This window comes from Leptodactylus fuscus, chromosome 2, assembly GCF_031893055.1.
Source record: "Leptodactylus fuscus isolate aLepFus1 chromosome 2, aLepFus1.hap2, whole genome shotgun sequence".
Lineage (NCBI taxonomy): Eukaryota > Metazoa > Chordata > Amphibia > Anura > Leptodactylidae > Leptodactylus > Leptodactylus fuscus.
The window spans coordinates 75,669,829-75,682,107 of record NC_134266.1 but is presented as its reverse complement, the minus strand read 5'-3'; positions in this window follow the sequence as shown (position 1 = coordinate 75,682,107).

Here is a 12,279-nt window from a genome sequence, read left to right as displayed (position 1 = left end):
ATAATCACTCGTTCCCTGTCGTCCTCAACAGCGGCACAATGTGGGGATATAGCAAGCAGGTCCCCAAGATGGGTGGGACAAACCCATGACCGAACTTAAACTGGTCTGGGCAAAGGCAGTGGAATCTGCCACTTGGTCCTTCAGGCGGTAATGCCGAATGAAGGTGGATTCAGATGCCCAAGAGGCAGCTGCATATATTTGGTCCACAGACAAAGCACTTCTTTCTGCCCGTGAAGTGGACACTGCCCTGGTTGAATGGGCATGAAGGAAAGATGGAGCCGACAGCCCTTGGGCGGTATAGGCGACTCTAATAGTCTCGGTAACCCACCGGGATATTGTAGCTCAATAAAGTTTGCAAACTGGAAAAGAGTTCAAGATCAATGAACACCACAATCGCACGCCTTCAGCAGATACTGCAGGAAGGTCTCTGACACCAGGCCAGCCAGCCTCTTAATTCTGGCCGGCTGGAAGTGGGCGGAGCCACAATCAAAGCAGGTGAGGCAACCTGCCCAGACAACTAACCCTGTAATCAGGGGTCTGCAAAGATATACATTCCCCACCACCAAGAGGCCCTTAACACGGGCACTTACCCCCACATCTCCCCGTCTTTTCCGGCCTTTAATAAGGCCTGAATCTTCCCTGAGTGAGCGGCCGCCAGCGCCAGGCCGTTGCCATGGCGCTATGATACTTCCGGCGAAACCAGAAGTGCGCGCTTACAGCGGCCACCAGAGGCGGCATGCGGAGTCCCCGGACTCTCACCAAAATGTCAGGTAAGTCACAAGGAGCAGGGGAAGCGGAGGAGAGGGGGGGGCAGGGGGGATAGAGGGGGGTAGCCACACATGGCTAACAAGCACCTTCTCCCCGCAGGGCACAGAAGGTGACAAGAAGAAAACAACCGCTCAGGAGGTGAGTGATCCTGCTGAGCTTCTCTAAGAGGACACAAGTCCTCCCACCTGTCCTCTGTCCACACAGGACAGAAAAAAACACGCAGAGGGGAGGTTCTTGTGCCCTCTTATAGGGCCTGCCACGCATTTGATTGGCTAATTAAATATCCGCCTGTCCTACCAGCACACAGGGGCAGAAATACCCCACATTGTGCCGCTGTTGAGGACGACAGGGAACCACTGAGCCACTGTGTTGCCCTGATTGATCAGGTTTCTGTTGACAGACATCACTTTGCCAGACATCACAGAACAGTCCACTGTTCTTTTTTTGGTCTGCTATTTTTGATGGAATCTGTGACCAAAGTTTCTCAGTGAACCTCCAATGTAGACCAAACCTGTAGTTTTGTGCAGATAGTGGCAAATCTGTGACATGTAGAGAATACAGTACAGTAGTATTATATGTGTATAGAATGTATAGTGATATTATGAGTGCAGTATAGCAATAAAATACTGTATGTGAGTATAGCATGTAGTGGAACAATGTGTGTAGAGAAATACACTCGCAGGAAAAACGTCCCCTCGGCAACTCGTATACAGTAAGTAAATATAAAAATACATTTGTAAAGAATTCCATTTCATGGGGACCATTAAGCTGTAGACTCGCAGGCATGCTGGGAGTTGTAATTTTCTGCACAGAGGAAAGAGTATTTGTAATTACAGTATATGCCATGAATGGCTCCTAAAGTAATATTACCTGTTAAGAGAACGGGGCCATCTGACAATTTTTGTCCATCATAATCTCTACACACTTCACTTGTGTCTGCCTATAGTTCCACTGAAGCATAGGGAGAATGCACCAACTGGATATTGGCAAATAGAGATCAGTAGGCCCCCCTTTTTTTTGGAAAGGTAACGTGATAATGCTTCCATAGGTGAGACCTGCTATTATGGACAATGTCGTACTAGGGTGCCTATGGCCCATCAGTGGAATTCATTCCATGGGACCAACTATATAGATTTTTTTCAGCATTATCCTGCTACCTAGTGCTTGTCTTAGACTAAGACCCCCTTGGGTATGTGAATAAAATGGTGATGAGGGCTCTGCAGTAACAGTAAGGAGACAGGGCGGAGGAGGGAGGATAATGGTTGAGCTGCCTCTGTGCCTAAATGTCATCTTGACCACCCAGTGCATCTATATATAATAAACTAGGTAGATTGTTAAGTATTCTAATGCGTTTATTATATGAACGCATATACTTCATGAGATGCTGCCTATCTGTATGTAATGCAGTAAGTCTAATTTACCATGCACCACTCTTACAGGGATTGGTGCTAGGAGCCCACTATCCTTACTGGGTCAGGGGTTTAACAGGGGATTCACCTGTTCCACTGTGGGGTAGTGTAAACCGGATTATGGAGTATGATTATGCAGCATTATGGAGTATTCTGTGCATCACCATAACCTTTTATGGACACTTTTTTACAGTATTCTTGATAATCATGGGTGTTGTGCACTCATCTGAAACTACTCTTAGAGACTCCCAGCATGCACTTAGACCATTAGAGTATGATAGGATATGTAGTTTTCATGTAATTGTGTGAGCCACACGAGCATGTTCAGATGCCACAGTTTTGTTTTCTAAAGGTAAACATAGTTTCCAGGTTTAAGTTCAGGTGTTATATTGTATTTCTGGTTTAACATCAGGACCGTGACAAAGAGTGACAGCAATCTATAGCAAAAGCCCAGGCCAGATCTGGACAAGGTACTGTATTCTAAAAATTGTCAATCTGATTCCTCTGATGGCTGTGAGACTAGCGGAAAAGTGATGAAGAAAAATTGACTTTTCAAAACAAAAGCCATTAAAAACTATCCTTTAATGGGAGTAAATGTGGAATCAGAATGATGTCAGCACTGAAATGACAGGGGGAACTTCTTAATATAACAGTGTGCTATAGTAAAAAGTGATGGACTAGGCCGCAGGACATGTGGTGGTAGCTGTGGCAACATGAGTGGCAGTGCGGTATAGAATAGTATCAGTGGTGTAACTACTGCCATAGCAGCAGAGGCAGCTGCCAGAGGGCCCGGGACATTAGTCACCCAGTGACAGCTGCTACCGCTGCTATCATTATTCTCTGGGGTCTTTTCGTACTCCCGTGTATAATGATCGGCGGCCTGGGAGTGGTAAGCAGGGCCGATGTTGGGGGGGTGCAAACTTGGCTATTGCCAGGGCCCCAGCACTTGCAGGGGTTCCCTGTTGGTGGAATACTTTCCCTATTAATATAGGGAAAGTATATGTCCTCAGCTGCAGCAACAGCTGATACACAGGAGCTGCAGGTCTGGCTTCACTCAGCGCTCTCAGGACGCTTTCTTTCCCCCCCTCCCTTTCTCTGGCTGTCCTCTGCCCACCAATGAGAGGGCTTAGGAGAGCCCAGGAGGCGGGGCTTATCCCTATACAGAAAATGTACCCCTGCCAAGCTCCTGCCGTTCTGCACACAAGAGAAGAAGCAGAAGAAGTTCCAGGAAAGTGAAACAAAAAAGAAAGCACAGGTACACAGGACATACTGGGGTTACTATGCTTATTAATATCAGGCATTGGGGATGATTAATTTTGTTTTAGTAACTCCATGTGCCTCATATTAATAGCAATTAACCCCATCATGTCCCTCATATTAACCCCTGGGTGCCTCACCATAAGAGTTACTAATATGGGAGACATATGGGGGTAATCATAATGAAGATACTTTATTATTACCTCCATGTCTCTCACATATCAGTAACTCTTATGGTGAGGCACAAAAGGGGTTAATGTGAGGGACATGATGGGGTTAACTGCTATTACAGAGGCCACTATGGGGCATAATAGAGTGTGCAGGAATGCGTAGGAGAATCTTGGTCAAGATCGTCGGGGGGGGGGGGGCATGTCAAAAGTTCACCATGGGGCCCCACCAAGCCTAGTTACGCCACTGAATAGTATGATGGACCACACCGCAGGACATGTCTGAGTGGTTGTAGAAGTGGCAACAGGTGTGGCATGGAATAATACGATGGACCATTATTCTGTAGTTCTATTGTAACTGTTGCTGCTATTTTCCTGTAGAAAATAGAGAAATTGCTCTGGATCATGCAGTGGTGATCATAACATGTCTGTCCACAGCTTGAACATCACAAAATGATTCATCTCCTTGTTGCAAAGAGCATGATATTCTGTCTGTGATATCAGCACTGTAAGGTCTCACCGAACCACTCATGACTAGCTGTCAGGTGATGCCAGAACATCTCACACAACTACCTCCTCTTCTCTGTATTTGCACTGCATAATGCATGGCGGCCATTTTAATTCACCCAAGATGAATTGCAAAGCATTTAGGTTCATTAAAAGACAAACAATTTGGGTTTAATCCAGCTCAGAAGCAATCGGTTCACCTATCTCTAGTAACAGTGATATTGCCAAGCAGGCGTGCTTGTTTGCATCATTGGTAAAACATCATTATTCATTGGATAGTGTCAAGGTTAGGTCATCAATACCGCTTTATTCTATATAATCTTATATCACATGTGTACAGTTTTATACTATACATATGTGACCCAAGAAGACTACATGCACACAGGTATATGAAAAAATATGCAAAAACTTTATTCATACCATTGATAAAAGAAGGAGAAGGTTTCGACTGAACTGTACTAAATGATATATACATGTGCTCAGTGAATTACTTACCATAAACTGTGAGCGTTGCGTGAATAAAGGGAGTCTGTCAGTAGGAAAAATGTTACTAAACAAGGCACAGTGCTTTGTAGTGTCCTCAGCACAATGCTATAGATATTTTGCTGAAACGCTGCTTCATTTTTTTTGGAAATACAATTTTTATATTTCTGTTAATTAGGTAAGAGTTAATTTGGGGCATGTATTTTCAGTAGCCACAAAAATAAAACTGGACATGGACCCAAAAAGCCACTACCCCCATATACAAAAATAAAAAAATAAAATCACCATAAAGTTAAAAATTAAACATAAAAAGGAAACAATGGGAAATTATAATTGCTTGAAAATACAACCTACCCCAATATACAAAATTTTACCAATGTACCACCATCTATTACTTATCCATTCATCCAAGAACCAGAGAAATCCCATAAGGGGCACTAAAGGAAACACCCAAGCCCAGTTTCTTGTTGAGTTCTGTGGGTGTAAATGCCTAAGGGAGCCTTCACACAGAGTAAACGCTCCGCTCATTCTGAACGTAAACTTGTTCAGAATGAACGGCGTTAAAACAGATCCCATTGATTTCTATGGGTGCCGGCATACGCACGCTACCCATTGAAATCAATGGGAGGCTTTTTTACCTATTGCTTTCAATGTGATACGTGCGTATGCCGGCAGCCATAGAAATCAATGGGATCTGTTTTAACGCCGCTCATTCTGAACAAGTTTACGTTCAGAATGAGTGGAGCGTTTACTCTGTGTGAAGGCTCCCTAAGGTTGAAGCACTAAGTTGCGAAAATACTGCGTTTTTGCAGAAATACTGCGGTAAAAAAAATGTTGCGTTTTATTGTACGTGCAAAGTGAATGGGATTCTTTGCAGCGTTTTTTCTATGCATTTTGCCACGTGGGGCATTTGCCTAAAGTAGCACAATCCATTTAGGTTTACGTTTTTGCTACATCAAATATTCATAGCTATGAGATCACTTACCAAAACATAACCAGAAATAAATAAAATATTTATAGATCTACTACCTTATGTTGTATTTTCTGTCAAACTTTTATTATTTCATAGGTACAATATTGCAACAATGGTATAGCTAAAAATACCTGCGCAAACAAAGATGCTACAAATACATGAAATGTGGCTCTTTTCATTGCAGAGAAACAAACAACACCTGTCATCACAATGTTATTGTCCAATGTTCCTGAACAAATCATTTTAGAATAATATAATCAATACATTTGACACTAACTAGGTGTGTGTGTGTGTGTGTGTGTGTGTGTGTGTGTGTGTGTGTGTGTGTGTGATGGGGGGAGGGGCTATATCCCAGTAGTCTGCTTCACTACTATTCTTTTCTATAGTTTTTCCCATAGGTTTACCCATATGGGTATATACTAGTGCATCGCAATAAACTAGAATATCATCAAAATGTTATGGACTGTTACTCAGTGGTCAAAGGTGTTTTCAGATAAAAATAAATTTTGCATTTCATTTGGAAGTCAAGGTCCCAGAGTCTATAGGAATAGTGGAGAGGCCGCTGTACACAATCCAAGCTGCTTGAGGTCTAGTGAGAAGTTTCCACAACCAGTGATGGTTTGGGGAGCCATGTGATCTGCTGGTGTAGGTCCAATGTGTTTTATCAAGATCAACGTCAACGCAGTCGTCGACCAGGAAATTCTAGCGCACTTCATGCTTCCCTCTGCCCACAAGCTTTTTGGAGATGGAATTTTCATTTCCCAACAGGACTTGGCCCCTGTCTACACTGCCAAAGTACCAATACCTGGTTCAATAACCACAGTATACCTGTGACTGATTCGCCAGAAAACTCGCCTGACCTTAACCCCATAGAGAATCTATAGGGTATTGTCAAGAGGAAGATGAGACACCAGACCCAACAATGCAGACAAGCTGAAGGCTGCTATCATACACCCTGGGCTTCCATAACACCTCTGCCACAGACTATTCGCCTCCATGCCATCATTCATGTGAAAGGAGCCCCGACCAAATATTGAGGGCATTTACTGGACAGACTTTTCATTTGGCCAACATTTCTGTGTTAAATAATCTTTTTACCGTTGGTCTTATATAATATTCTAATTTTCTAAGATAACGACTTTTGGATTTTCCTTTGCAATAAGTCATATTCATCAACATTAAAGGGTTTGTCCGGGATAAAAAATCCCTACACTATTCTAAACACCCTCTGCCCTTCTACTATCTAAATAACATTGATTATCAAAAATGTATAGTTAATCATACCCCTGGGGAGGTCTTGTGACTGCCCCAGGGTTATATTCTGACTAGCTGGTACCCGCGACTTCGTCTGCGGTGATTGTAGCAGTGGGTATATACAGGCGTGGGTAAGGTTTTCGTACTGTCTATAAGGTATGGGATATGAAATGTAACTTTGTATCTTGTTTTTGCTGTAATTCAGAGAATACGTGAGACTTTTGTGTTGGATGTAATTTGTATTTGAGCTGCTATATATACGGTGTTGTGAGAAACTTTACATAGTGACTTTGGGACAGAAGTATTTGAAGTTAACCCTTTCCCGCCGGTGGCATTTTTTGATTTTCGTTTTTGACTCCCCTCCTTCTAAACCCCATAACTTTTTTATTTCTCGGCTCCCAGAGCCAATTGAGGTCTTAATTTTTCCTGGGACAAATTTTTCTTCATGATGCCACCATTATTTATTCTATATAATGTACTGGGAAGCAGGGAAAAAATTCAGAATGGGGTGGATTTGAAGAAAAAATGCATTTCTGCGACTTTCTTACGGGCTTTGGTTTTACGGCGTTCACTGTGCAACCAAAATGACCTGTTCCCTGTATTCTGTGTTTTGTTACGATTCCGGGGATACCAAATTTATATGGTTTTATTTACATTTTGACCCCTTAAAAAAAAATCCAAAACTATTTAAAAAAATTATTTTTTGAAAAATCGCCATATTCCGACAGCCGTAACTTTTTCATACGTGCGTGTACGGGGATGTATAGGGCGTCTTTTTTTGCGGGGCCGGGTGTACTTTTTAGTTCTACCATTTTTGGGAAATGTTATTGCTGTGATCACTTTTTATTCAAATTTCTATCAGAATCAAAACAGTGAAAAAATGGTGGTTTGGCACTTTTGACTATTTTTCCCGCTACGGCGTTTACCGAACAGGAGAAATATTTGTATAGCTTTGTATAGCGGGCGATTTCGGACGTGGGGATACCTAACATGTATGTGTTTCACAGTTTTTAAGTACTTTTATATGTGTTCTAGGGAAAGGGGAGTGATTTGAATTTTGAATCCTTTTTATTTATTTTTTTATATTTTTTTTCCTTTTTTTAAACTTTTTTTTTTTTGCATTTATTAGACCGCCTAGGGGTATTGACATGGGTGGGCGGTGTTGCGGATTGTCAGAGCGGTGGGGGTCGGCAAACATGGCTTCTCTGGAGCGTTAAAGAGGTAGCCTCCTGGAGTATCGGTAAGGTGAGGGGCAAAGTGGTAAAGTCTATGTATATGTGATTGTGTGGGGTTAGGGGCTAGGCTGTAGAGGGCAATAGGAATTTTGTGGCTTGCTATGGTCCAAAGTGTGTGAGATTGCAGAGATGATGGTGTGAGTTTGGGTTTTGTGGGGGTCCTGGCACAAACGTATGTGCGCTATTGTGACGAAAAGTAGCCTATTGCGCAATCGGGTGTATTAACTATGTTTGTGGAAAATTTCAGCCAAATCGGTCGAGCGGTTTTTCTGTGATTGAGGAACAAACATCCGAACATCCAAACTCACAAACCCACAAACTTTCACATTTATAATATTAATAGGATTATCTGGTGATGATCCGTTTTCCCATTTCCAGAAATGGATCTTCACTACTACTCTTCCCCCATTCATACTTATCCATCCATGGCTTCTTCTGGCGAGATGGCTCCTCCTGCTGCTGTCTGTGCGGTACGTGCTCTTCTACACTGTGGGCACCGCCACCTGTAATTCACCTGTACTGTGCTTCCACGCATGCGCAGTAGAGGTATCTCATTGCCACTGCTGAGGAGGAGTACGGGAACAGTACAGGAGGAGGAGGGGCCGTCTCACAGGAAGCATGGAGGGGTAAGTATATACTATGGGTCAGGGGTTGGGCTGAATAGGTAGGAAAACGTGGGCTAGTTAGAGAGACAGGGGGAGAGTGAGGAAGGAAGAGAGCAGGAAGCAGCAGCATGTAAACCATACCAGCATCCCCCAGAGACACCCAGAAATCACTCAAAACACTGATATAGGTGTATGGGTGTATTTATTAACCCATTAGTAGCACTAACAGACATTTTTTAATAAAACTTTTATTTCCCGGAAAACCCCTTTAACAGAAATAAACACTTGAAAAAGTTCACTCCTTTTGTAATGACTCAATATAATATATGTTTCACTTTTTCAAATGAATTACTAAAAAAAATAACTTTTTGATGATTTTCAATTCAATTGGCATGCACTAGTAAATCTCACAACACTATAAAATACTAAAATACATATTTAACAATTTGCGAAATAGAAAGCTTTATCAGAAAATGATTGTAATAAACGCCATAGTATTAATTCAAATTACAAGGATTTGCTTATATAAGAACCAGTTCATATCATTCTCACTTCATGCAAAACCAGCTGGCTAAGCAAACTTCTGTGAGATCTGACGTGAAGCTCAATGTCCCATAAATGAGCAACTATAAAATTTGATGGTATTAAAGTATAGTATGATTCATGTTGACTGTGGAATAATATCTGCAGGATATAAATACGTCCTATCCATAGGAATTATACATTGCCATGTTCTCTGTATAATTGTAGAACTACTATTATGAGATGAAGACAAATTGAGACACTGGAAGGAATTTAATAAAATGTGTATGCTTAGGTCCCACATAGCGGGGCATAGCAAAAAGCGCTGTGGGAAAAACCTCAGCGGCAACGCATCACAGTTTTTCCCACAGCACTTTTTGCTTCAATGATACCTATAAGGAGACTGCCAGCGTTTACATAGGTATAAATAACTTGCTGCGATTTACAAACCATAATGATTTTGGAAATCAAAGCATGTCCGCTGTGCAGATTTTCCCATAATGTGTGAGATTCACCAAACAATTGCATTGACTGTAAACTGCCGTAGGCCAGGGCCCCACGTGGCGTATGGCAGAAACCTTGATCAAGTCCATTTTTGTAGAAAAATGTATTAAATTTTACTGTTCTGGACCCATCTTTCCGAAAAGTCGGTGGGGCAAGGAGAGAGGTGTGGCCTGGAAAACTTACTATAATTTATGCCAGAAACAGTTGTAAATCATAGCTCAAAGCTTTACCAGTTACAGGCACACCGAGGACCAGATACGCATCTAATCTAAGAGATATGGACATTGCAATAAACTTACTCCAGCACACCAGGGATCAGGACTGAGGTATGGAACGGCAATCTTGTAAATTCTCTGGTGGATTAATATTAATTACTACCTATTAGACCTTGTTCACATATCAGTGTTTTGATCAATGACTGTATGTCAAAACTAGGAGCAGGTCAAAAACAAAGCAACAGGAGCAAATCTGTGCATTATTCCTTACCTCTTTATATTTTCCACTCCTGGTTTTGGCTCACAATCACACTGGATGTGTGAATAAGACCTTAAAGGGGTTGGCTGAGATAAAAAAAAAACAAAAAAAAAAACATTAAACTAACCCGCTCCCCCCCCCACACCTACTTTATAAATTACTTGCATCATCAATTTTTTTTCCTTTTTTTGGGTGCATTCACACTGAGTAAACGCTAGCTTATTTTGTAGAGTAAAATTACACTTGTAAATTTTGCTATCCCATTGACTTCAATGATATTTTTTTATAAGTGTAAAAATACGCCTGTAAAAAATACGCCTGTAAAAAATACGCCTGTAAAAATACGCCTGTAAAATGTCATTGAAGTCAATGGGATAGCAAAATTTACAAGTGTAATTTTACTCTACAAAATAAGCTAGCGTTTACTCAGTGTGAATGCACCCTTTATTTTTCTTTTCACTGGCAAAATGGCGGCGCCCATGCGCTTCCGGGAGAGTGACGGCGCCCATGCGCTGCCGGGAGGTGGCGCCTATGATACAGCAGACACCAGGGGGGTATGGCGGCCGACCAAATCCCGGGTGGCCACCATAGCTAAACACCCAACATGTTGGAAAGGGGTTAAATGTGGGTTGTTTTTTTTTTTTTTGAAGACTGACGACCTGCAAATAAATAAATAAATGGTAGCACTTCCTTTTTTTCATGGATACATTGTAAAAATGAAAGCTTATGGTTCTTTGAAAAAAAAGAGTGTCATTCATTTTTCTCAGACTATAAGAAATACAAAATATAGAAAATGAAACAAAACTAAGTTAGACTGAGGCCCCACGGTGCAGAAACACAGCTATTTTTGTTGCAGATTTTGTTGCGGGGTGCTGTCTATAAGAAGCTTAGAGCTCACATGTCATCTGAGTATCTACCAGGTGTACTACAACCCCTGGCAAAAATTATGGAATCACCGGTCCCTGAGGATGTTCCTTGTTGTTTAACGTTGTAGAAAAAAGCAGATCACATATATGGAAAAAAAGTAATGACATTTCATTTGGCAACTTTATGGCTTTAAGAAACACTAAAAGAAATGAAGAAAAATAATTGTGGTAGCCAGTAACAGTTAGATTTTTAGAACAAGCACAGGGAATAAATTATGGAATCACTCAATTCTGAGGAAAAAATTATTGAATCATGAAAACCAAACAAACAAAATAACTAACACTCTAACACATAACTAGTAGAGATGAGCGAGTACTGTTCGGATCAGCCGATCCGAACAGCACGCTCCATAGAAATGAATGGATGCACCTGGTACTTCCGCTTTGACGTCGGCCGGCCGCTTAACCCCCCGCGTGCCGGCTGCATCCATTCTATGCGAGCGTGCTGTTCGGATCGGCTGATCTGAACAGTACTCACTCATCTCTAATAACTAGTACAGAAAATTGCCATATGAAATGCCTTTAGTTTTTTTCCATGGCTGTGATCATTTTTTTTTTTTTTTCTACAAGATTAAACAACTCAAGGAACATCCTCAGGGACTGGTGATTCCATAATTTTTGCCAGGGGTTGTAGTAAGCAATAAAACATAGGTATCCTCTGGGCATGCGGCATAAATCCTTATTGTTATGAATGATGGTACAAAACAATCTGGAAAAAGTCTCACTACCACTTGGTGTAGTTTTAGATTAGCTTATTGGTTGCAGCTATTGGTCACGTTCCAGCTGTGCACACACTGTTTGCTTTGGAGCAGTGAATATCATATTTTCAGTTACTGTAGTGTTTCCCACTACACTTGGCAAGATACTCCAAGGTCACAAGGAGCTGAAATATCAAGACTTGTCCAGTAAATCTGCCAGTGATATTTTCAGGATATGACTACTGTGTGTTTGTAGCATGCTGGGAACTCCCTTCTAAATGTCCAGGATGACATTACAAAATAACAAGTCAAATGTAAGGTGAGAATTATTATGTGTGACCAACAACTAAGTCAATCTTTATTATTAAAATGTTTTTTTTTCATACATTAAAACAAAATATACCAGCTATTTTGTACTTTGGTATTTCCCAAGTTGTTCTTATAGAGGACATTTCACCACCTCCACCAACTCCACTTCCTTGCCCAATAAGATATAC